The 26,849-nt window shown below is 45.5% G+C and overlaps 1 long non-coding RNA gene across 1 annotated transcript in view; it reads right to left on the bottom strand.

Annotated features, from left to right (window-relative positions):
• The window catches only part of LOC147725413 (uncharacterized), a 108,910-nt gene that overhangs the window by 67,541 nt on the left and 14,520 nt on the right, over positions 1-26,849 (bottom strand). The window contains exon 3 of the long non-coding RNA XR_015309826.1: positions 17,631-17,776. This is a non-coding gene — a long non-coding RNA (uncharacterized LOC147725413). The remainder of the gene's footprint in view (positions 1-17,630; positions 17,777-26,849) is intronic.

Here is a 26,849-nt window from a genome sequence, read left to right as displayed (position 1 = left end):
GTATAGGGAAGAAAGGAGGAAATGTCTCATAATAAAGCTAAAAACATATAAGCCTATCACTATGTGTCAAACTCCTTCCTGTATTGCCCTATTTCCCAGAGTTTAAAACTGAGGTAGGTCCATAGCAGCTCCAGTGGACCCAGCAAACTAGTGTCCTAACACTATTAACTCTGACAACTGCTGGTCTAAATCCCTGCAAGATTCTAATCACAAGATGTTATTTATTCATTTTGATACCAACTCTGTAGTATCTTGGCAGCAAATAGTCTCACTTACCTAACCGTCGGTACCTCAAGCTGTCATCTGAGGCTTGGGGGAGGCACCGACCTCAGTGTGGATTGAGTATAAATAGGCTATGGGGGATAGTTTGTATGGTAACCTTCCGCCTAACCTGGATACTACATCTCAACCCAATAATCAATGTGACATGTCCTGTACTATATTGTTTGCCCCAAGACATAGAGGACAGTACCTTTTCCAGTGTTCAATACCCATTAATGATCAAATATTAAGTATATTCCACTGCGCACTACTTTGCGTTCGAAACCACGCTCCAAATCACGCGTGATCTCATGTAAAAACTACAAAACTGCATCATCGCGGCCATCTTAGTAGTCTTAATGCGATCACTAGGAAATAACGCGTGATCGCGCGTGAAGGACTACCAGATATCGTCACGGCAGCCATAATTGTAGTCCCGGCATCGGCGTCTTTCAAGATAGACACAATTACGCCGATATTAGGACAACAACAAAAGGGAAACAGTCTCCCTAGGTGTAAAATAAGTGTTAGCCCCTCAGCTCTCCCTTAGTGGCCATAAATAGGGAAATAGAAGGACTAATGGGTATGGCGTGATATCGCGAGATCTCGCGAGGTCTCCATGGTGGGAACTACTCAGTGACATCACTTCAGGGCAAACTGGTAGTCCAGCAATGTCGCGCATAGGCAAACTATATAGGATTACAAATGCAAAGTAGATGACTAATGGGCTAAACAGAATTGCACAGCCAATCTGTGTATTTTGACCTTACAGAGACCAATATTACTGTATATAGAGAATGATTTTCAAAAAACACTATGCCAATTTAATTCCAAGGTGGTAGTATTTTATGGCCAGTGGTCTTCGTGTTCATAGTGCAGTATCTATGTGATTTAACAGTATATCAGAGCTGTCTCGCTCACATGCTGCACTAGGACTTCTATATCACTATACCACTTTGGCCAGGAAAAGGAACTTTTTCAGACACGAAGACAAGCTGTTTCTCCAGATCTCTGGAACCAGTATGGGCAGCGTTTTCGCACCGAGTCTGGCGAACCTTTATGTACACCAGTTTGAACAACAATATGTGTTAATCCCCACCAACCCCTTCCACAACTCTATCAGGTGGTGGAAGCGTTATATTGATGACGTTTTGGTGGTGTGGAGGGGATCACTGGACTCTGCCAACCAATTCCATCAATGGTTGAATAGCCAAAATCAGTTCCTGAAATTCACCATGGAAGCCAACAGAGATAGAATAGCTTTCCTGGACTTATCTATCTATGCCACTCCTGCAGGCCTGCAGAATGAACTCTATAGGAAACCAATGGCGCGAAACTCACTTCTCCTGTATGAGAGTTATCACCCTAAGTCCCTGCGCCAAAATTTACCTTATGGCCAATTCCTACGTGTCCGTAGGAATTGTTCTAGTAGAGAGGACTTTGAGATACATGCTGATAACCTGGGTCAACAATTGAGAGATAGACATTATCCCAAACGGCTCATCAAGCAATCAAGAAAAAGAGCTTTGAACAACAACAGAGAGGCACTCCTCGAAGCCCCATGTGTCAAACCACCATTGGAAAGACTCACGTTTGTGAGTACCTTCAATACCAGAAGCAATGCAATACAAAAGATAGTTAAAAGACACTGGCGTCTTTTGAATCATGGTAAAGGCAAAATAGCACAACCTCTGTTTGCATTCAAAAGGGCCACCAGTATTCGTGATCGCCTGGTTCATACACGACCAAGAGAGACTCCGAAAAAACTTGGCGAAACCCTTTGGGATCTCCCTCCGGTGGTAGGGCATCATCCATGCGGCACATGCTCGGTATGTCCCCAGACGGGACGCACCAAGGAAATTGACATAGGTACGAATAGACCTTGGCAACTGAACAACTTCAGTAATTGCAACAGCACTAATCTGATTTATATGCTGACCTGTTCGTGTTCTACACGATATGTAGGAATGACCACTAGGCGTGTTCGCACAAGAATACTGGAACACAAGAGTTCATGCCGATGTAAAAAAAGTCATACTAGACTCACCAGACATTTTGTAGAACAGGCACATCACGAAACTGATTTTCAATGGACAGTGTTAGAGAAACCGCATATACCTAGTCATATAAGTGATGTGTCTCAATACCTATTCAGAAAAGAACAACAATGGATTTATAAGCTGGAGTCAGACAAAAGGGGATTAAACAATGATATTCCGTGGACTCTACTGTAACTCCTTACTATGGCATTGCAAATGTTACCAATAGGTACATGGACACATGACAAGCCAATGCGAGTTGTTGAGACTCGTTACACACTGATATAGAAGTCCTAGTGCAGCATGTGAGCGAGACAGCTCTGATATACTATTAAATCACATAGATACTGCACTATGAACACGAAGACCACTGGCCATAAAATACTACCACCTTGGAATTAAATTGGCATAGTGTTTTTTGAAAATCATTCTCTATATACAGTAATATTGGTCTCTGTAAGGTCAAAATACACAGATTGGCTGTGCAATTCTGTTTAGCCCATTAGTCATCGACTTTGCATTTGTAATCCTATATAGTTTGCCTATGCGCGACATTGCTGGACTACCAGTTTGCCCTGAAGTGATGTCACTGAGTAGTTCCCACCATGGAGACCTCGCGAGATCTCGCGATATCACGCCATACCCATTAGTCCTTCTATTTCCCTATTTATGGCCACTAAGGGAGAGCTGAGGGGCTAACACTTATTTTACACCTAGGGAGACTGATTCCCTTTTGTTGTTGTCCTAATATCGGCGTAATCGTGTCTATCTTGAAAGACACCGATGCCGGGACTACAATTTTGGCTGCCGTGACGATATCTGGTAGTCCTTCGCATGCGATCACGCGTTATTTCCTAGTGATCACGTTAAGACTACTAAGATGGCCGCGATGATGCAGTTTTGTAGTTTTTACATGAGATCACGCGTGATTTGGAGCGTGGTTTCGAACGCAAAGTAGTGCGCAGTGGAATATACTTAATATTTGATCATTAATGGGTATTGAACACTGGAAAAGGTACTGTCCTCTATGTCTTGGGGCAAACAATATAGTACAGGACATGTCACATTGATTATTGGGTTGAGATGTAGTATCCAAGTTAGGCGGAAGGTTACCATACAAACTATCCCCCATAGCCTATTTATACTCAATCCACACTGAGGTCGGTGCCTCCCCCAAGCCTCAGATGACAGCTTGAGGTACCGACGGTTAGGTAAGTGAGACTATTTGCTGCCAAGATACTACAGAGTTGGTATCAAAATGAATAAATAATATCTTGTGATTAGAATCTTGCTGGGATTTAGACCAGTAGTTGTCAGAGTTAATAGTGTTAGGACACTAGTTTGCTGGGTCCACTGGAGCTGCTATGGACCTACCTCAGTTTTAAACTCTGGGAAATAGGGCAATACAGGAAGGAGTTTGACACATAGTGATAGGCTTATATGTTTTTAGCTTTATTATGCGACATTTCCTCCTTTCTTCCCTATACCAGTGCGGTGCCTCCTATACCTGAGCAGTGTCCAGGCGAGGTGAGGTAGCTTCACCCATCAGTCGGGGTGAGCATTGAATTTACTACTTTTTTCACACATTAATGTTGGGTGGATAGGGTGTATTGAGAACCGCTACAATCAGATATATAGTTATTGTTTGATGTGTTTTCCTTCGCAGGATTCACTAGAGTACGAGTGAGTCGGAGGGTGACAACATATGGTTATTACAGGTTGTACCGTAGTGAACCATCTCTTTTCAGTTTTCCCATTTCTTCTTATGGTGGAGGTGAACTTTTTTCACTTGTAAGAGTGCAACGAGTATAAGAACAGAGCCCCTCATGAATGCCGTGAGATTAGACACCCAATAGGCAGAAACATGTTGGCCCCTTTACAGACAGATATTTGTTACTGTCATCTTGCACTGTTCTGTTTTTAATTAGGAGGCATGTCTTGTCCATAGAATAAAGTTGCGTAAAGGAGGACATTCCATCCTATTTTAAGTCATATTTTCTGTTTTGTTGCACCTTTTTCAAAACCATCAATAGATCAGTCATTGCGGATGTTTCATCAGTACTGGTGGACCAAATCCTAAGATATCAACACTGTGTGGTTCAGTCCCATTGATCAGGGGACTAGCCGTTCACACTCCAGGGTTTGGCCAGATGATATGACTGATCACAAAAGTCTTTTTTGATGGAAACCCTACATCACTCTTTTGGACTGGTCAGCCACTGATGAATAGTCTATAATGTATCGATCTCTTTTTCACCTTTGTATCCACTTGTTTTCTTACTTTGTCCTTATTCTTTTGCACACACGTTGAGATCATCTAGGTGACTCCGTAGTGATAGCATAGCTCTAATAGTTAGCTAATAGACCCCCTGTGTTTCTTATGGTGTATATCTATTTGGAGCTGGGGATAAAACCAGGTGTGGGTCTTTAAACTCTATATCCCTTGGACCCCCCCCTTTTGAGAAGTTGGTGTATTTACCAACGATTCTATCTAGCCACAGATTCCTTACCTCAGGAATTCCCCAGATGTCAGACTGGATCCGGAAATTGTTTCAGATGTAGTACCCATGTGCGTGGGTATGTGGCATGGGTATGTGGCATCGTTCAGCATCTTTGATATCTTCTGTGCCGGAAATGTCATTTGCAGTGCCTATAGAGGTGCCAAACTAGCACTCTGATGTCCATGTAGCAACGTTCCACGCCACGAAGAATACTGACCACTGTGTATAGAACCTGGGCCCTGGAAAGGAAGTAACCTTGTACTTATAAACCCGTTCACAGAACTGTGAGGATGGGTGGGTTTGCATCGAATCTGCAGATAGCTAAATGCTCATATTTAATTTAGAATGGCAGAGCGTGGCATTTAGCTAAAATTGCTAATGCCGAAAATGCAGGGATATGCCGTATTTACAGGGATACAACACACCCCTGCGTTTTCCCTAGCTCAGGCGCTAAATTCAGCTGCCTAGCGCTAATGCAGGTACCCTTGCACTGTAGTCCAAGGGTGCTTGCGTTGAGGGAATGATTCTTTATGTGCAGGAAGGTGTTCCTTCACATAAACAATCATTAATGGTGATTTGTAACTCCTATGAGTGCTAGATTGTGCAGCACACATAGAAGTTGCAAATCATAATTTTTTTAATGAATGTTTATGTGCAGTAAGGGTCACCTTCCTGCACATGAACATCATTCATAGCAATATGCTGTTTCTATGTGTGCAAAAGGAACAAATGATGGACAGAATACTGAAACATTCCAAACACAAAGCAGCACACATAGCTATAGCAAAAATGAGGAGAAATTGTATAATTTCTCTTTGTTTAGCCATATTAATACCAGGTTATTTTTGGTCTTAATTTTGGCGCTGCCCCATATTTACACCAGCCTTGTGAATAGGGAGCAGTGTCAAAATGAATGGTTGTTGTGATGGAACACCCGCCACAGCACCCATTGTCCGCCCCTTTCAAGCTAGGTGTAGCCTGAAATCGGCCTTATTTACAAGACGACATTAAGTCACATCATGACTTTACACTGCCTTGTAAATAAGGCAAAGTGTTTATTGACACAAGAACGTCACAAAAAGTGACGTTCCTGTGGCGATAAGCCCTTGTAAATATGCCCCAGAGTGTTTACCAGATAAGGCATTACCGAAGATAAGCAACTTGTTCATCTGATTGAGACTTCTTTGCTGCAGATTCCTTACCTCAGAATAGATACACAAGCAATACCTCCCCAGAGGTTGGTATGCATACTAGACTAGAGTCCTGCAGGACAGCACAGGAAAAGTGTCCATCCCGACACACCTGAATGTCTAGGCAGTAGTGCTTGGTGAATGTGTGCAGCGAGGCCTACATTAGTGTATTGCAAATGTCCAGCACCAGAACTCTGCATGCTAGTGTAGTGGTGGTTGCAGCCTTTGCTCAGGTGGAATGGGCACACAACCCACTGGGGGTTTGCTTGTTTTGCTCATGTGTAACAGATCTTAATGCAGAGTACAATCCATTGGGAGATGGTTTGTTTCTACATGGCCTTCCTTTATTTTGGGTTCAACATATGAAAGTTGATTGTCCACCCTGCATGGATTTATGCAGTCAAGATAGAATGGCCCTGCTTTTTTGGGTTCCAGCCGGAGGAGTTATTTTCCTTAGAGGGATGAGACAGAGCATAAAATAGAAGCAAAGTGATGGGCTGGCCTATGTAGAATGGGGTAATTACCTTCGGCAAGATGGATGCTCGGGTCTTAAGGACCAATGTGTCTGGGAAGAAAGAGACATATGGAGGCTGTGATTACAGCACCTGGAATTAACTTACTCTCCTGGCATAAATTATTTGCCACCACAAAGGCCACATAGATGGTGAGAAGCCTAAGAGGGCAGGAATGAAGATGCTCAAATGGAGTACACATAGAAAGGTAAGAACCAAGATAAGGTCCCTTTGGGGCATAATGAAGAGATCTGGAGGAAAGAAGTGTTCCAAACCTTTAAGCAACCTATTTACAATAATGTATTTGAAGAGGGAAGGCTTATCTGGCAGTCTCAGGAAGGTGAAGATGGCAGGAAATAACCCTTCAACATGCACAATACAGATCCCTGCTAGGCCGGGGTAAGGATAAACAAAAGAACTTGGGAAAGAGGTACATATAATGGGTCAGCCTGTTTGAATGCACACCATGCCACAAGCCTTCTCCAACGGCCAGTATATACCATCTAGGTGGAGGCAAGCAGAGCTGCCAAGACAATTTTACAGAGTTCGGGCAGAAGGTCAAAAGCTGTCAACCGTTTCCGCTCAATCTCCATGCATGAAGGTGGAGCTTCGACAGGTTCAGGTGGGGAACCCTCCCCTGTTGCTGCGACAGAAGATCCTCCTGAAGGGGCAGCCTGGTTAGATGAACAATGGCCATGTTCAACAGCTCAGGGTAACAGACACTTGAGCCCAATCTGGAGCCACAAGGATGATTTGGTTGTTTCTGATCTTCTTGAGAACTCTGGGAATGAGCGGTATTGGCAGAAAGGTGCACAGGAGGCCGGAGCTCTACTCAGGACAAAAAACACCTCAGAGCAAGAGACTACTTGGAAACTCCACAGTGCAGAACAGCTAACATTGTGCATTCTCAGCGGTTGCAAACAGATCTAACCAAAGGTCTGCCCACTGCTGAAAACGACCTTGCACCAGCTCCAGTTGGAGACGCTATTCCTGATCCACTAGGCATCTGCGGCTGATTTCGTCCATTCTGGCATTCAGAGAGCCCACTAGGTGCTGATCCTCCAGGGAAATGCCGTAATGTTCCAGCCATATTCAGAGGGCGTAGGGTAGGGGTGGGCGGAATTTGCGTAGTCGCACTACGCAAAGCTTCACAAAATGGTAATAAATCTCCGCGAGCACACAATATTTCAGTGAACATTCGGAATAGCTTGTTCTGCCTGTTCACATTGCTTTTTTCCTGTTCGCAAACGCTGCTTGCGTGCTCGGGGAGAAATATCTTGCGGACACGCATTTAGAAAGCACGGACAAGCAAAAAATTCTGCGAAGCCGCAGATCGTGGAATTTTTGGCAATTCCACGTTCTCTGCGGAACACAAAATTACCCAAATTCTGCAAATTCCACGAGCGGAATGGAATTTATAGCCCAGGCCTAGCGTAGGATCTCCTGACAGAGGGTCTATGACTGCACTTTCCCTGGATGTTTCAATACCACACAGCGTTAACACCTGCACTAACCTTCCCTTGATGGAGGGTACAACAACATTTAATGCCAGTTCTGATCATTCGGAGCTCCAGCAGGTTTATGTGGATTCCAGATTCCACCAGAAACCAGAAGTCTCTGATCTACACCTCTCCCAGATAGTCCTCCCAGCCCATGAGTGATGCATCTGTCACCACTCTCAGTCCTGGTCGGGGAAAGAAGAGAGGTCTGCTGCTGACCCACCATGGTTTGTCAGAGACATTCCCCTGATGCTGTACCCACTGCAACTTCAGGTCTCCCTGCAAAGCCTGCCTATGCCAACGGGCGTGTGTAGCAAGCAGAATGTAGCAGGCCATGAGGCCCAGCAGCTTCAGAGTCAGTCTCACCGAAATCCAGGATAGAGGCTGAAACATTGGTATCAGGTGTGACTTCAGCAAATTTATAGTGAATCCCAGCAAATGTGGGAGGTACGCTGTAGTCTGAAGGTGGGAGATGACCACGTGGGGTGAGCCCACCATCTATAGCCAGTCGCTGAGATAGGGGAAGACTGATCTCCGCAGAAGAGCTGCAACCACCCGCCATCACCTTGGTGAACATCCGAGGGGCACTTGTAAGACCAAATATCCGTACGGTGACCTGGAAATGCATGTGGCCTACTGTGAACTGTGGGTAACATCTGTGGGCAGGCAGGACGGTAATGTGGAAGTATTTACCCTACGAATCCAATGCTACCATCCAGTCTCCCGGGTCTAGGGCAGACCGGACTCTATGGCTCCTTTGGCCAAGAGAGCAGCCACTTCCTGGTGGAATAAGGAGATGTGGTCCTCCATAATCCTGTTGCAGGTTGGTGGCATGGGTGGATGGTGAGTCACAAAAGGGAGGGAGTAGCCCCTTTGGACAATCTGGAGAACCCAGTGATTGGATGATATCAACCTCCAGTGGTGCAGTGGATGATGTATCCTTCCTCCCACTGGATGCTCATGATGGTCAGAGGGCAATCTAAAAAAGAATGGAGGCTTTGCCTGGAGGGGGAGGAGGGTGAACTGGCACAACTTCTGGCTACCTGACCCACAAGGTCTGTGGATACTCCTGCATCCTCTGTCACACAAGGGCTGTAAAGCCTGAGGGCTGTGGTGGCATCTGGAAGAACCTTTCCATGGCCAGGAAAGGAGGGAAAGGCTGACTGGGGTTGACTAGGGTCCATGGAAAGGCCCAAGGACCTGATTGTAGCTCTGCCTTCCTTAAAACGCTGCAGCGCTGAGAAAACCTTGTCTCGGAAGTGACGGTAACCATCGTAGGGCATGTCTATGAGCGAGGCTTGGACATCCCCTGAAAAGCCAGTAGTCCTCAACCAGGTGTGGCACATAAGGGCCACCGATTATGATACTGCTCTGCCTAGTGAGTCAGTCATATCCAGCCGATAGTATATAGTGAACGCAGCTGCGTCCATCCCATTAGCAATAACTTAGGAGAGTATGGCTCAGGTCTTCTCTGAGACCGTAGGCTGAACCTGCTCAACCGAGTCCCAGAGTGAATCAGAGTATCGGCCCAAAAGATATGCAGTGTTGATCAACTGCAGTGCTAGATTAGCAGAATAAAACCTCTTTTTTCACAAGGTATTCAGCCTCTTGGATTCCCTGTCTGGTGGAGTAGTAGGGAATACACTAGGACTTACTCTGGAAGTGAAGTGGAGGATTGGACCATCAAGCTCTTCAGGCAGGGTGCTGGTGAGGAAGTTCAAGTCTCCTGGGGCGAGGGGGAGAACGATGATGGCGGGCAATTTTCCTATTCACAGGAGCCCCTGCGGAGAGCTTGGACAGGCCCTGAGTAGGATGTTAGTGAGGACTTTGGTAAATGGGGGAAGCACTTTGGATGGGGTTACTCCCGGTTGAAGCACCTCCATCAATAAGTTGGTTGTGACCGCCACAGAGAGTAGCTGAAGGTCCAGGACCTCGGCCGCCCTCCTCACCACCATACCAAATGAGCCCCCCTGCTCCATAGCATGGTAGGAGGAGAGCAAAGCCAGTGTCTGACAGATTCTCACACCAGATGTCCTCTGTGACATCTAGGGGCTGGTATTCATCAGGGTCTGTTTTCCTTTCCAATCATTGAAAAAGTCCTAGACCATAGGAATAGTTCACAGGGTTCGACTTGGAGGAAACATCTCCAGCCCATGCTGAAGTTGGTGTCGGACAATGCACTTCCAGCTTCGTGTTGGGGAGAAGTAAGGGGACGTTGCCGTCGGGTATGTCAGCAATGGATTCTGCACTTGAGAAGATTGAGGTGGTTCAAGTGGTGTAGGTTCGGATCCATCCATGGATCCAAGGAGCCTGATTGGCGCCAGGGGTGAGCCCTCTGCCATAAGACCAGTAGGGTGCCCCTTCTGCACCTGCATGGCCTGAGTTCGAGCCAATGGTGACGGGCCACCCAAGTATGAGGTGCATGGCCTCACAGACTCATGGAGTTGGGGGCGGGGGGATTGCCATGGCTCCAGGAAACCCTGGAAGGCGCAGAGACAGCCCTTGCACAAGCTCATCCGAGGAGCTGGCCTTGAATGCTAACATTCCCATATCTCATTGGAAAACTTCAGATTGGACAAAGTCGAGTTCTTGTTCTTATGTTTGTGGGATTTACCCAATCGCCCAGACAACTCTGACTGAGATGATGAACACTTGGAATGTCTCTGTGACCTATCCCGGGACCTTTCTCTTAACGGGGATTGACACAGTTGAAGCGTTGTGCAGCTGGCAGCTTAAGGGAATGCTCCCTCAAGGCCTTGAGGTGCACTGCACAACAATCGACACAGGTCTTAGCGTTGTGGTCGCATTTAAGACATCAAAGTTAGATGAGGTGTGGATCCGTCATCGATATTTGCAGGTGACAAATGCCACTGTGCTTGAAACCAGCCTTCCTCGCAGCTATACCTGCCACACCAGGAGACAATGCCTCAAAAAATCTTCGACAAAAGTTCTGTCAAAAAGTGACTGGTGGTAGCTGTTCTCTGGATCAGCACTGACTTGCGCAGAAAGAAAAGAACTGATGTCAGTGTGCTTGGGGGGGACCTCTATAGGCAACGCTCTTGCCACTTCCGACATGGATGCTTCCGCCATGCGGAGCCCAATGACGCCACCTGTTGGTGCTCAGGGGTACTGCTCATTGAAATTTTCAGATCCAGTCTGACGCATGGGGAATAGTCTAAGGTAAGTATGAGAAGCTGGCCTGGTATATGATGTCCACTTATGTAAGTGGGCCCCCTGCACAAGTCCAGACAACCCTTATGGTGATTTAAGAGATCTTCGACAACCTTAGAAAACTTTCTAAGTGATAGCTGTGGAGAGCAGCCTTCCGGCTTCGTCCAGAAGGAGTGTAAAGCAGCGTGTCTTTGATGCTTCACATGCCTTGGAAGGTTCCTGTATTATGCACAGGCACTAACGATGCAGGCAAAAAGGGGGGGTTAATCATAGAAGCAGATCCTACTTTACTACAGTAATGAATCTACGGATAGAAGTTTCTATCAGATATGTCTAATCAAGCCATCACCAATACAAACCAATGTACATTGTCCACCTATACCAGCTTAAAGCTGGACGGGTGAGGTTCTTTCTGAATAAGGCACGTGTGTATTGTATTTGATTGCGCACAATGTGGACATTTTTTTTCAGGATACTATAAAGGAGGATTTGTACACCTGCACTCAGCTCCACAATACTGAATAAAGAGGTTTTATTGGCTGCCAGTTCTGACATGGATAGTGCAATGAATCCTCTCAATCACGCATCGTGCTGCATACGGTTTTGCCACTCACTACTCAAAGCAGTCTTTAATTAGTAAAAAAAACAATAAGTGTCATGGCTATTGTCAGGAGGCTACCCCAACTTGCACCACACATTGCCCCTGCCATGCTGCCACTGATAGTAACAACACAACTACTGACCATCACACTCCTACAAGTGAGACAATTCAGAATTGCGCCGGGAAACCCACTGCGGGTAGCTGTGCGCCTTATAAGTTTAAATAAATAAATTATTCAGGCCCCCAAAGTAATAGGAATGGCTAGGGCAGCAGGTAATTTTTAATGAATATTGAAATCATAATTAACTGTTGTTGTGGTCATCTCTAAATTAGCCAGACAGCGCCAACTTATGGCAGACTGTCGCAAGCATTGCTGTTGACAATTCGGTGCTGGTGCCGAGCACCAGAAACCACTGGCTCAAATTAATCCCTGGCTCAAAGGTTTAATTTAAGGGCCAGGGTTTACCTCGTGCCCTTAAGTCTGAAAGGATAGCTAACCTTCAGATCTCGTATCTACTGGGGTTACAGTTGGCTGCAGGAGCTTTGTTTGTTTTGTTTCAGCCACCTGTTTATGGAAAAAGTCGCCCAATAATCATATTAAAGCACATGATTGACTGGCTTTAGACAGACAGGTACAATTGTATTTGCTGCTGGGACGCTGGTTATTTCTAGATACGTGTTCAGCACATGGATGTCTTCAGGTCTTTATAAACAATCTTGGATTGAATTAGAATCCTTTCTCTAAGTAGACCATGTGAACGGGTATGGGACACACCTATGGGTTGAACAACGAACAGAACTAAACAACAGAAATATGCTGACGAAAGTACATACTATCATCCCAAAGAATGTACGTAAACTCAAAATATCTAGTTTAGCGGCCTTCCATACAACCAACACTTGCAATGTGCGAAATTGCATAGTGACACCAATGGACCAGGCCATCATGATAAAAGAAAACATAATAGTTATGGTACGATTTTTTGAGAGATCTTGTTTTATCATCCCACAGGCAGTTGCAGACTATCTCTAGGAAAATCCGTAGAAACATTTACAGATGTTGTTTGTAAAGCTGAGCTCATTTTATGCCAACAGAGGCCCTTGACAATGTTCCCTCATGTAAGCAGTTAAATCAAATCGTATGCAGACAATGTTCTCAATTGTGCCATATCATACACCATACTACATGTTGGTTGCTTATATACGTTCTAAAATGGGGGTTTCTATCATAAGCTATGGCATCAACAGGGAAGTATACCTTCAACACAGAGCCCCTGTACCCCAGAACTCGATTCTCAATTCGGTTCAGGCTCTGCTAGGAAATATAGCTCAAAGAACAATTGATGGACAGACAGCAGAACAATGTAATACATTCACCCCAGTACAGGGATCTGGGCCTAAACCCATCGTTTTTTTGCTCCCCATGCCTTTTGAGTTTGAACCGAGATATATGCTAATCAGTCTTGGCCCTGCGCCCAATAGGAGCAGTTCAGCCCGAACTGCCAGGACAGGTCCTCCCTGGACTGGAAAGAAGCATCCTAAGATTGGTTTCGGGTTTTCCCCGCTCATCAGCCAGGATAGCTTGACTCCAGTGGCATGGAGAGCACTGGACCCATGTCTGAGCATACCCGTCCCACTCGGGTGACAAATGCAAAAAGAACAATCGATGGACAGAATGCAAAACAATGTCATACATTCACCCCAGTACAGAGATCTGGGCCTAAATCCATCATCTTTTTGCTCCCCATGCAATTCCAGTTTGAACCCAGCCATATGCTAGGATAGCTTGACTCAAGGAGCTATTTTGTTTTTAATACTTTATTTTAAAAATGTTCCCTATTGCGTTGAGAAATCAAGCAGAAAAATCCAATATTGTGTTAAGGAGAGGTTGTGCTATGTCCAAAGAGTTTATATGAGGGGAGGTTTGTCGGGAGGAAGATATTGCATGGAGATTTGCTCAGTCCAGCCGCAAAGCCTGTCAAAGTTGCTTCAAGTGTTCGACCTCGCTTCATGTAGGTTTTAAAGGGAAGCTATATCATTCGAAATTGGTGCGTTCGACATGCACCAAGTTCGTGAGCTTCTCCAGGGCATAATTGGTCCAGGACTTGCCCTACCAAACATGTATGGGCAGAGTGGATGGCTGTTTCCAGAACTGGGCGAGGGACACGCCTTCTGCAGTCAAGAGGTGCGTAAGGAGTGTACCCGATGGGTTTTTCAAAGAATATGCACTACTCATGCCATGGTCTACTAGCAGGACTAATAGTCGGTCCATAGGTGGTGTTTTGCCCAATTATAATCTGATATGTGATAAAAACCTTTCTGTCCAATAATCCTGAACAAAAATTCAATACCACCGTACAAGGAAATATGACCCCCTCTCCCCCCCCCCTGTCCAGCAAACATCCATGCCACCAAAAAAAGCATAAAGTGGGAAAGACACCATCTTGTGAGTAACTTTTCTGCATTCTCCTGGTGGGCGTCGCAGAAGGACGATTTAGCCAGTCTTAAAATCTTTTGCCAAGTGTTGTTTGGGATTTCGTGCCCCAGATCCCCCTCCCAAACCATCATGTAGTTTTGTGTAAGGTTGGCTCCAAGTCTGAAATGGCCTTGTACAGCAAAGATATGCCCTCCTTATGTGTTGTTTTATTTGCAAATACCTCTATGGGCAGTTACGTCCCTGCTGGCCTTGTCTTTCACCTCTATTGGGGCCGCTTAGTGAAGTCGTTTCATAAGGCGGAAGTCGCTCTCCCTCGTCCAAGTGCCATTCCATCATGGGGTCTTCACGAGGACAGCATTCTCCACTTGAGCAAGAGGAGCAGGAAGGCAAAAGGTTTGAGGTGACCCTTCAGAGAGGGTCAAGACTGATTTGCATATGGCTGGGTTCAAACTGGAATGGCATGGTGAGCAAAAAAACGATGGATTTAGGCCCAGCTCTCTGTACTGGGGTGAATGTATGACATTGTTCTGCATTATGTCCATCACCTGTTGTTTTTGCATTTGACCCTTCAGAGAGGGCCACCCATGTTCCAACAAATATACACTCCCAAATAAGGTGTTTGAGCCTATTAACCCCCAGGCCTCTAGATTGTATGTAGTTCACAGAGAAGACAGAGACCTCAGTGAAACATGGCTAGTCTTCTTTAAGTGCAAGGATGGAAGTGGAGGGGTCGGTGAGGAAGCACAATACGTTGTATGCATATAGAGCTTGCTTTATTTCCTCGATGCCTACTGCCAGGCTTTTTATATTTGTGTTGGCTTGTACTTTCTGGACAAAAGGTTCCACTGATAACACTAACACCAGCGAGACAGGGAACAGCTCTGCCTAGTCCTTCGTGCAATAAGGAGCCAGGGCGAGAGTTCCTCAGTCACTTCGTTTAGTTGTTGGTCTTTGGAAGGCAGCAAAAATCATACGTTTTAAGGTCGGGCCCACAGGACTCCTATCTAATAGTTTAGAAAAGTTAGTCCAGTTACCCCTGTCGAAGGCCTAGAGAGAGAAGGACCCTCGGTGTAAGGGTTCTTTTGTCCACCTCATAGTGGCCAGTCTGGTATTATTTCTGGCTTGGCAAATGTGAATAAAGCATGTGCATTGTGGGGAAATGAAGGCAGACTAAACTGCGTGTAATTAAATGACTATTATAGATGTAAAGATTTTTAAGTTGCTGTTAAGCAGGGCAGTGGGTCTGTAAGAAATGCACTATGTGGGTTCCTTTGTGGTTTTAATAATAGCGTAATGTGTGATTCAGTCATTGTGTCAGTAACTTTTCCATGTGTGATTATGCTGTGAAAGACCTCTGCAAGGGGGTGTAGCTAGTGTGGCAAATGCTTTGTAAAACAATGCAAGAACCCATCTGACCCAGTGCTTTGTGACCTGGTATAGCATATATGCCACCCTGACCTCCATCTGCCGTTATCTCTTCCTCAAGTTGGGTTCCTCTGGGGCAAGGCATGCATCGTACGTGTTTTGACAGAGATTGTTGTTAGTAAAGAGCATTACTTAGAATGTGACAAAGCAATCTAAGATAGACTGGGTGTCAGTGTGGGTAGTTCCCTGCTTGTTGCGGATGATATGAGTATGGTTTCTGGTACGTGCTTCTTTCAGTTTATCTGCTAACAATCTATCCACCTTTTCTCCTTTTTTGTCGTAAGTGCCCTTTATGTACAAAAATTTCTTGGGAGCATCGCGCAATAATAGATGCGGTAGTCCATCTTGCGCAACATTCTGTGTGAGTGCGAAGCGTGTAAAGCTTGAAGTGGCCCAGTCTCCTGTAGTGTTAAAATCACCGCCTATAAGGATGTGGCCTTGGAGGCGTATGCAATTCCTGGCATCGGCACCTGTTGCAGGTAAACTGTAATAAACAACACAAGACTCCTCTTGGCAAGGCAAAAGCAGGTTTAGTGTCGCAGCAGGGAGAGTCGCCATCCCACACAGATAAGCAGCTGGTCTCAAAGGGCTGCTTGCAGCCAGCCACTTAAATATAGGCACATGAACAATGGGGTATATGTAAAAGGGGATTGCGCCACCAGAATGTCACTTTTACTGACGTTCGTGGCACCATCCTCTGCTCCATATTTACGAAGTGACGTTAAGCCACTTTTTGTGACTTAACACCCCTTTGTAAATATGGTACTCTTTCACACAGCTATCTGTGTGAAAGGGCATGCAATGGGTGTTGCTGTGGGTGTTCCACCGCAACACCTATTGCTTTTTGACGCTGCCCCAGATTTATAAGGATCTGAATACCTGAGGCAGCAACAAAAACTAAAGCCATGCAATAGCAGGCGTTAGACTGGCGCAATGAGGAGAAATACTTTTATTTCTCCTAGTTTTTTCTTTTTCTATCTATTCTGCATTTTGCAGAACACATAGAAAGGGACACCTTCCATCATGCAAACAATTATCCTTGCAACGCAGGCACTCTTGCACAAGGGTGTTTGTGTTGGAGCTAGGCAGTTATTTTTAGTGTCAGCACTAGGAAAAACACATGGGTGCCTTGTATTCTTGTAAATATGGTGCATCCCTGCGTTTCGGAAATGGTTCAGCGCGACGCTGCATACTTTTCTGCAGCGCTGCCCTGTGCTGTTTCCTTGTACATATGCCCCATGTGTCTTACAAAAAGGTCAAAAAATAGGTTACTCAAAAGTCACGTATTTGTTACAAAAATTTCACAAATGATGTGTCCTCAAACTCCGAACCTTTTCTGTACACATTCTTTATTGCACTTTTAACCTATGCTAAACAAACCATTTATTGATCTCTTTCGTATGCATGTTTGTTTTATTGTTCTTCTCCCAAGACTTCTTATCAATTCTGTGTACACTTGGCTAACTCTTTCTCTTACCCTTATTATTTAAGTCACATTTTCAATCACTGAGAAAACATAATACGTGCTTGTGTACTGTCACCATAAATTTCTTTAGGCTTGCAAACACGGTTTTCCTTTAACTAAGATCTTGCTGATCATGCACTCTATTTTCCAGTGAACTCTTCAGCTGTCTTGCAATTAGGCCTGCACTGTTCTTTCATCACATATAAGTCTGTGACGCTCTCTGCTAATGTCTGCCGTGGCGTAACTTCTTCACGTTTTTGTTTCCTCTCTTACAGCCCCCTCAAGTTGATATTTCAACTACTGGCTCTAATCCTGAGTCTGCACTTGGTTGATATACTCTGAGCATCTACTACTTGTGTAGGTGTCCTAACTGTAAACATTGTACTGATCCTTCTACAACATGCTATTAAACACCACAATATATCAACAACAGTGTCACAAGAGCTGGCAGTAAAGCTTTTAACAGGAAAGACATACAGGATGGTAGTAAAGCAAACCATCCACCAAGCCAGTTATCTGGGGCACCTACCTCATCTACCACTTTCTTCTGTAGATTATGCAAAGTTTGTATAGCCTCTGACAAGGTTCCATTGTTGCCTCATTTGCTGGGACATAAATACAGCAGGCAAATACCTCAAGTTTCTCAAATCCCACTGCAGCTTCCTGTAGTTGCGCCTGTGGATAAATACCAGGTACCTTAGGAGAAGTATTCATAGTGATATGGAGGTGGAAGAGTAGGCAAGGTACTAGATGTGTCAGCATTTGATGAGTCCTTTGACTTTTCACAGAAGACTCGCCATAAGGCTAAGGTGGCTTCTCGCTTCTGCAATGTAATTCCTGCATATCTACTCTTGAGATGTGCAACAATGTGCTCTAATATTTTGTCATCAAATGCTCCTTCCTTCGGCCAAGGAGATGTATGTGTTTGAGTGTCTTTAAATCATTCCTTGGACTACTTTTGCAACCTTTGCTGATCACCTGTAAAGGATTTTTGCATGTGGTCTGAGGGAGTCTCCATAGTACACAGTACCCCTAGTAGCAATTATAATCTAATTTTTATCTACTCAATATTTCTTCTTTTTATTTTTCACAAATAAGAAATCTGTCAATTTGTCTTTCCAGTCATATATTAAACATTATATGTCGCAACATAATTTTGCAACATCACTTTTTGGCCACATTCCTATTTATATGCCTACTCATGCATTCATCATCAACACATTTAAAAATGTAAATACTTCAACTACTTCTAAATGTTACCATAATTGTTTGGCTCTAAACTATAAACTAGATTGGTAGCAACTGGTCCCTTCCCTCTGTGCTCAAGAGATAATAACCCTCAAACCGCACGTCTCATATACCATGAAATGACTGTTGGAGAGTAGGTCCAGGACGGTAATTTGAGTATTCAGATCGTACTTGGACATGTGATCTCTCATCATGCTCAAGCACCCAGCGGGGCAAGGAACCATCTGTCTCGGGCAGGGATTACCTACTGCAGCCATGCCAGATGCATCAGTAGCAGCCAGCAGCAAGCCATCCAGGTGCAGAGTGAGTGGAGGAGGCAAAGGGTAGTGATGGCAGGCAGGAGTATGGGATCGCAAGGTTGCTGGTATAGGTACAGCAAAAGGTGGTTTGAGTCACCAGTCAGTAGAAGTGGCCCACCTAGGATAGGGTGTGACTTGCGGCCGGCATGAGCTCTCCCTCATGCGTCCTCTCCTGCCTGCTACACCTCCTTTGCAGCCTAGTATAAGTTCAGTGCTTCATTTCACCCACACAGCAAGGAATGTCAACATATACCATCTGCTGAAAATACAGACCAACAGTTTAGCAACCTCTCGGATCTATTTTTAGCCTCTAATGAGGCCCAAATAGCGGACAGTCAAAACCCATATTGCAATAAAGGGTGAGCAACAACACCTCAGACTCATATCAGGTCTCTCTAAAGATTCCAACGCTGGCAGACATAAGTGCCTTGCAGGATACAATATCTAGGGCTCTTCCCAGGTAAGCTAGTAAAATGTAGCTACTGATCGACTTGCTCCAGTCACTTGCAACACACCTGGCAGACCTAGGGAACAAATTTACCTGAATGGACATTAAATTAATCACTTTAGGATAGGATAAACTTTGCCCATGCTCCCCCATTATCAATAAGCCTGGGCGGAGTTCACAGAGTTTCGCTGTGTGGAAATCCGCGAAGTGCAAAAAAAACTCTGCCGCACTATGCGGTGCTCGGTGGAGTTTCTTTAGATAAATACCATTCACCATTCACCGTTATTTTCAGTGCCAGGTGCTTGTCCGCACTGTGCAATCATCGCAAACAGCACCATGCACACTGCAAGCGGGCACTGCTTCCTTTCTGCTGCTCGAGTAGATTTCTACTCGAGCTGCAGCTTTCTCAAAACAAACGGACGATTTCTCAACGCAAGCAGTCACGAGCATACGCGATCACTCACAATGAGAAATCTGACCACCCGCGTTGAGAAATATTGCCAGGAGGTTGATTTTCAACGCTCACGCTCGGCAACTTGATGTTGACAATCGCGAACAAGGAAAAATCTTGCTGGGAGGTAGATTTTCCTCGCACGTGTTCTCCAACTTGATGTTGATGAATGCAAGTGAGGGGAAAAACTCTACTCCGCTACGCGAAGCAGAGTTTTTCAGAACTCCGTGATCTCCACGTAACGCGGAGTGCAGAAAACTCTGCAAACTCAACAAGCTGAGCGGAGTTCACCGCCCAGACGTAATTATCAACACAAGACCTCCATTCCAGAGGTCTTGGGTGCACTGATGGAGGCCACTAAGGCCAATACATTAAGATTGGACACATAACCTCAGGAAATAAGCCATGCTTTAGAGGAGCTGATGAGCACAATGAAGGTGGGTAAGGGGACCCTGGAAGACCCCCTGGAGGTAGTTTCTGCGGGGGGGGGGGGGGTTGAGCTACCGGCAACCCAATCTAATCCGGACTACATAAAGTTAATCATGGAAGACTGAGCAGGGAATGTATTTGATGCCCAGTGAATCAACAGCCACAGGAGGCCAAGTCCCGTCCTTCTAATCGCAAGTCCAACTACCATCCCTGTTGTGGCAAGTTTTTCAAGGAGGCAAAAAATAAACTAAAAAGACTAACAAAGAATCAACTTCTATAAAAAGAGCAAAGTTAAAGTCAACTATAAAGCAACTCCACCAATTTGTATCCAATATTTGGGCAAGCAACCAAGGCTAAGACTCAGCAGCCATCAGCCAAAGTCTTGGAATCGTCCAGCTGGTCAGGCACTAATGAAGCAACCACACTTGCTGACCTGCCCACAGAAACAGCTCCCGGCACATTGGGTCTTGTCCTTGACTCCCTGTCTGAGAAGCTTGGTCAGAATCAAGATGAACCTCGAAGTCTTAAGTACACATGAGGTATATAAGGACCTGGAAGCATCAAATTGCCCAGTTTCATCCCAGGGCCACACTCTAGGAACCATGATTTGGGATCCCTCTACAGGAGCAATGCCCCTCTAACCCCAAAAGCCGGGCAGTGAGGGAATACAGTCTGGGGCTAGGAGTCTCACATTGTCGCTGGTGATTTCATGTAGCAATCCAAAATTCAGCCACTTGGAACGGAAGGCGAACTGTGAAAGCCTGTACAATTGTAACATAGCAGAGCATGTGAGGGAACATTGGGATCTCCAGCTAACTAATCCTGAGCCCTTACAACTTGCCCAACTGGTCCTCCTGGGGGTGGCCGACACCGAACCTCCCCAAAATAATCTTTATACCTAGGAATTGCCCCATGGGTCCTCAGGATATGCCTAACCATGGGAAGCTGCTAATATTGTGTAGTCACATCTCTGCTTTCAGGCATATTACCACAGAGGACTCGTTATGGGTGATAGTTGACCCAACACTCTTTAAACTACAAAGAGGCAGTCTGAAGAACAATGTGGAGGAGTGTGGTTCTGAGAGAAGCAGTGTGGGGAGAAAAAATACCTTTCCAGATTGGGGGATATACTTGGATAAACCTATTACTCCAAAATACCTGTAAGTCCTACTAAATCCACCCATATGGCAGACAACACAAAGCATCCTTCAGGGCATGTCAGGAGGAAACAGAAGCTTGGACAGAGAGGACATCAACAGTTCAAGAGCTTTAACCATTGTACACATGCTTATTCAGAGAGAAGTGTGATTCGCCCCCACTAGAGGCGTTCATCAGGAGGTGGGGCGGCAGGAGAATCACACTCACAGAACATTGAGCTACATTGCTCAGCCCTGATTGGAGTCAAAAGTCAAACAGCAAAAAGACAAAATATAGACTCCCAACAAAATCATGGAGTTTAAGTCTAATAGCATGAAAGTCAAAATCTAAACTCTCAATAATTTCAAGGAACATGGCAGGGCTTAAAAAAAATCACTGAAAGCAGTGAAGGGAGGTCTTGCCTGGATACAAATTGAGAATAGGTGAGCAACCCAATACACCTTTGCGGGCTTGGGCAGATAATCGATTGAGGGAAATGGGCCAGCAAGGGACTTTGTTTGAGTTATCAAATCTCAGCAAGTTCAGGACTCTAATTAATTGAGAACCCACACTACTATGAATTAGTGGCTGAGGATAGTGAATTTCTCTAATACAAGAAAGTAATGTTACCACACTGAAATAATAAATGAATACAATAACCAGATGTTTAGAGACAAAAGATTGTTATTTACTTAAGGACAAAAAATTAATTAATGATAAAATAGGGTACAAAAAATGCATTTCAGATATACAGGGAGTGTATTATATGTTCCACCAATACATCAGAAAGTAAGTCTAAACTGCTAACAGGTAATAACACAATGACTTCAAATCCAAGAGTAAATGAAAATCAATCGTGGTTGGTGAATCACGTGCAGAATTAGACACAATTGTCGACGTTTCGGTCTTTGCGGTATTATTTCATAAGACCATCATCAGGACATGGGTTTAGTGCATTTGAGTGGTGACCCTTTAAAGCTGTGTAACATACACTTCCTATTTAGGTCAGTGATGCTAGTTGAAATAAATCAATTGACGACAACACTCTGTCGAAATTAGAAACAGGAGCTTCAAGTGAAAGGAAGGTTTAAGTATTGTTTAAAAAAAAACGAACAAAACTGTTTCAATGGCAGCTGATGCGTTGTCACGATTTAAAAAGTCGAGAGCACGGAGCAACTTCGTTGTCTACGTCGGCAGCGGCCAAGGCATAGACTGGAACTGGTGCACAAGCCCAACTTTCACCAGGCGGGCTGGAAAATGGTGAAGCCTGGTCTCTATAGCAAAGCAAGTACCCTCTCCAAAAGATCCCTCTGTAAAGCCCAGCATGCTCATCAGCCTAATCCATCAACAACTACAGCTGCTGCAGTAAAATTGGCCAGAATGTCACATAAAAAACTGTTTGGGAGCATGAGAAGGAAAGATAGGACAAAGATGGGCGACAGTCTTTCAGTTACTAAAATATTCTAACCAGCTCGCTTCTGGGCCCTTGTCAACACATTTAAACAGTGATTACTGCGACCAGGGAAAACTGAGCCTCTGAAGCAGCATGGCTGTGGCATACCGCCGAGCTGTGTATGGATCAGTCAGACATCAAACCAGGTGGCAGTCAGTCTGAAACTACAGTTAGAAAAATAATTCTCACTGCAAATCCGGGAGCTCGTGAGCTTAGGCCACATCATCATGATGATCTTGCTCACAATGAGGGTCACTTTGTGGAGGAGAGCCAATCTAGCTTGGGAAGTCTAACAAGCTTCTGGAAGTTTGCTAAAATCCTTAAACAGCTGAAATCAGATGGAACCCCAGACCCAAATGGCCTTCCAGCTGGCCTATTCAAGGATGCCCATACAAGTTGGGCCAGGGTGTTTGTAGTGCTGTATAAATATTCCTTTCAAAACGTTATTATCCCTGAAGTCTGAAGAAAATCCATTTTATGCCCCATATTCAAAAATGGAGATCGGATGCTAGCGGCAAATTACAGATTGGTCACTTTACTTTAGATTGAGCCAAACGTTTCTGCCTGAATTCTATTAAAACATCTAATCAGGATCTGGGTAGCTGAGGAGGACATTCTGCCTTGTTTCCAATCATGCTTCAGGGTCGGGCATCTGCTATAAACAACATCCAAGCACTATCAGTCCTCAGGTATAGTGCCCTTCAGAAGAAAAGCTTACCTCTCCTGTGCTGCTTTATAGTCTATAGTGCAGCTTTTCACAGGGTGGACAGTGCAACCCTTTGAAAGAAGCTCAATACATGGGGTATACCGCCAAATCTTCTAAGTGCCATTATTTCGTTACAAACAGAGATGTGGGTACAAGTGAAAAACGGCCCATCGACGGTCACACGAAAAGTTGGCACAAACCGTGGGTTAAAACAGGGCTGTTTCTTGGCCCCCATGCTGTTCAACCTGTACACAGCTGATTTAGGGAAGGCACAGGATGCTAGTACTTTGGTTCCTCCAAAGCTACGCACCATCACTCTGAAAACAATCTGTTAGAACTGGCTATTTCTGGTTGGCTAAGTCTGACGCCAAAGCCAGGCAGAAACCACCATTCTAGTCAGGGAAAGGGAGTCACACGCCAAGATAACCCCTGCTCACCCCCTTGGTAGCTTGGCACGAGCAGACAGGCTTATCCCGGAGGCAATGATTAAAGCATTTGCGCACGCACACAACAGCAACAACATCCTAGGCACACCACAAAAGGAACTCCACACAAGGTTATATAAAAATAACTTTTGTATTGTCAAAACACATCAGATAGTAATCACACATTATACATGGTGCCAACTGGCACGGGCAATATTCACAAGGGATTATTTACACAGGACAGGGCCACGTGGGCGCCTGTCAGAATCAGCACTTAGTAGAAATAGCACTTCTAGAACATAGAATATAGGATATAAAATCACTGTAGCACAAATTAGCAAATATAGCACACAACCAGTAACCATTGGTAACAGACAAGTACCACCTATGCAACCATAACCACCTTAGAAGAATGTCACGCAGGGAACCAGGACCTCACTAGGACCACCTGTACTAGAAAGAACAACCACCTAAGTATCACAATTCAATTAGGGGTATAAGCAAGAACACATTACACATGATGCATCACAACATTCAGAGGTGTAGGGAAAGAAAACACATGATGCATAAAACATACATTCAGCGGGGTACGAACAAGGTGCGTAATCATATTAAATGCATTACATTTCCTAGCACCACATCACATTGCGCAAAACTCACATTAGGCAATTACCATCATAAACATAGCAGGTAACCACATTGCGCAAAATCACCTTAGGGCCTTGCGCCCTATTCACCTGTCAGGGGTGCGCCAACGGTGCAAAACCTAAACGTTGCAGCTGCCCACTACTTGCTGGGAAGCTGAGGACAATCCCAAGCGCCTAAACGGTGCAGCTGCCCACTAATTGCTGGGCAGCTGGGATGCAAAACTGCAGCAGGGCCTTCACTGGCCCTCAAGACAAACTGTGCCGCAGGGGTTGGAGCCACACAGGCTCTGACATCAACAGAGGGACTTTGGAGCCATCTGGCTCTGTAACTGTGCCACATTGGAGCCACCTGGCTCTAAAACAAATACTGTGGCCAAATGCTGGAGCCCCACAGGCTCTAAAGACACTGTACCCCCGTAGACCACTGGCTCCTTAAATAAATATGTCCCCAAAGAGTGGAGCCCTCAGGGGCAGAACACGGGCCCCTCTGGGCCCTCGAATTATAAAGATGCCCCCGTGGTCGTTGGAGCCGCGGCAGGCTCTAAATAACCAATAATGCCCCCGTACAGGTGGAGCCTTAACAGGCTCTATACAACGTTGGGGCGGCCCACTGCCATCCGGGGCCGCCCTAAAGGCACCACCTTCCCAGGGCCGGACTCTGGCAGAACACATGAGCCCACTCACCAGAGTTCCTTCTGGACGTCCCGGGCGGTGGCAGTACTTCTCCAGCGGGGCTCCCCTGGACTCCGGGAACCCCGCACTGCCGTTGGCGGCCTCGGCCACCCTTCCAGCTTCACTCCTCACCGGCCAGGACTCCATGCGGGTTGTGCGGAGGGGCAGGCACTGGCAATGTGCCTCGCGCCCCCTCCGCAGGACGAGAAGCCGTGCTACTTCCGCTGGGCCCCCCCTTTGGGACGCAGGGGCTCTCCTGAACACTACGGGGCTCCCGGGACTCATTACCCGCCATGCGAGGAAGCGGGGTGGGCTCCCGTCCTCCTCCTCACACAGCTTCCTCTTCCTGCCGGCTTTTCCTCTTCCGTCTTTGGCCCCGCCCACAACTAGGCGGGCCGCAGCGGCGGCCATTATTAAAAACGGGTCGGGCCGCAGCGGTGACTTCTTTCGGGGGTAAAGAGGGGTAGGCACCCTCGTAATTAAAATATGAAGCGAGGTGGGCACTCGCGTTTCCTCATGCAATCCTGGGCAAATGCCGGGTGGGCACCGGCCTCCAGCAAACAAAGCGCTCCCAAGCGCTATAAAGGCAATTACAGCGCTCCCAGCGCTAGGACAGGAAAACAGCGCTCCCAAGCGCTAGAAGGACAGATAAAGCGCTCCCAGGCGCTAGTGAAAAAGTGCGCAGAGGCCTAAAATCACCAACACCAGGTCACAGAAACAGACTAGGAAAAAGCAAAAAGTCTCGGGGTGAACCTGCCAAAAGGGCCAGGTCCAACACAATCCAATATGCAGATGATATTGTAGTCATGGATCACCCTAAATTCGGCTTACAAGGGGCTCTTAACAGCTTGAGCTAATTTAACATGGCTTACCATCTACTGGTGAACCAGGACAAAACTAAAGTCTTGATATTTGGTGGATATCGGTGTAAGAAGACAGCAATGTGTTATCTGGGAGACAAGACCAGGCACAACCATGGCCCAAATAAATGATCTTAAAAGGAAGGTGGCAGCTATCACATTTGAGATTGGTGAACTAAATTGTTTATTAAGCAGCGCCAACATAGCCCCTATTTTAGGAGTAAGGAAGATAACTTTAACCCCAGCCCTACAGTATGGTCATTATGCCACCCATACACTCTGGACGTCACCCTGGAGCAATGTCACAGTACAGAATTTAAGTAATTATTTCAGCAATCGCAATATGATCGATGCTTCAGATTAAGACTAGAGTTGGGGCTTGTAACACAATCTTTGTGGCATCCATACTAAAATACTACATCAAGTAAAGGATGGCTCCTAAGAACTCCATAAAAAACTTCTTTAAAAAATCTATGAAACCCCCAGTAACCCTCGATCTAGCCAATTTAAAGAAGCGATCCTGATACTCAAGATTGAAGTTTCTGCCCTTTGGAGGGTGCCATCCCATACTCTGTATGGAAGACAGCAATTAACAAGCAAACAAACGTGTCCTTTTCGGAACAGAATCCAACTGCGGTGCCTGCAGGTTATGCCAAAAAAATCAAGACACATAGGTGCATTTGCTGTGTTGCTGTCCCAATTTAGACCAGCAAAGGAGACTCTTGCTTAAACCGTTTTTTTCTGGCCGAGGGAGTACGTACTTGTGCACAGGCATCCTTCATTTGCTTTAGCAGCAGATCACATGGGATACCTGGGAGATGTGTTCATTTTGTGAAAAATTTAAAACAACAGCTCGCAACTAAAGGCTTCAGCACCTCACTGGGAAAAAAAAACTTGAATTACATCATTCGCCTTGCACACTGGCCTACCCATGCAATTGCTGGGGTATTACTAGAACCAGAATACCAAGAAG

This window comes from Lissotriton vulgaris, chromosome 3_2 (assembly GCF_964263255.1).
Source record: "Lissotriton vulgaris chromosome 3_2, aLisVul1.2, whole genome shotgun sequence".
In the NCBI taxonomy this organism is placed as follows: Eukaryota; Metazoa; Chordata; class Amphibia; order Caudata; family Salamandridae; genus Lissotriton; species Lissotriton vulgaris.
This window is presented reverse-complemented; position numbering and strand designations above follow the sequence as displayed.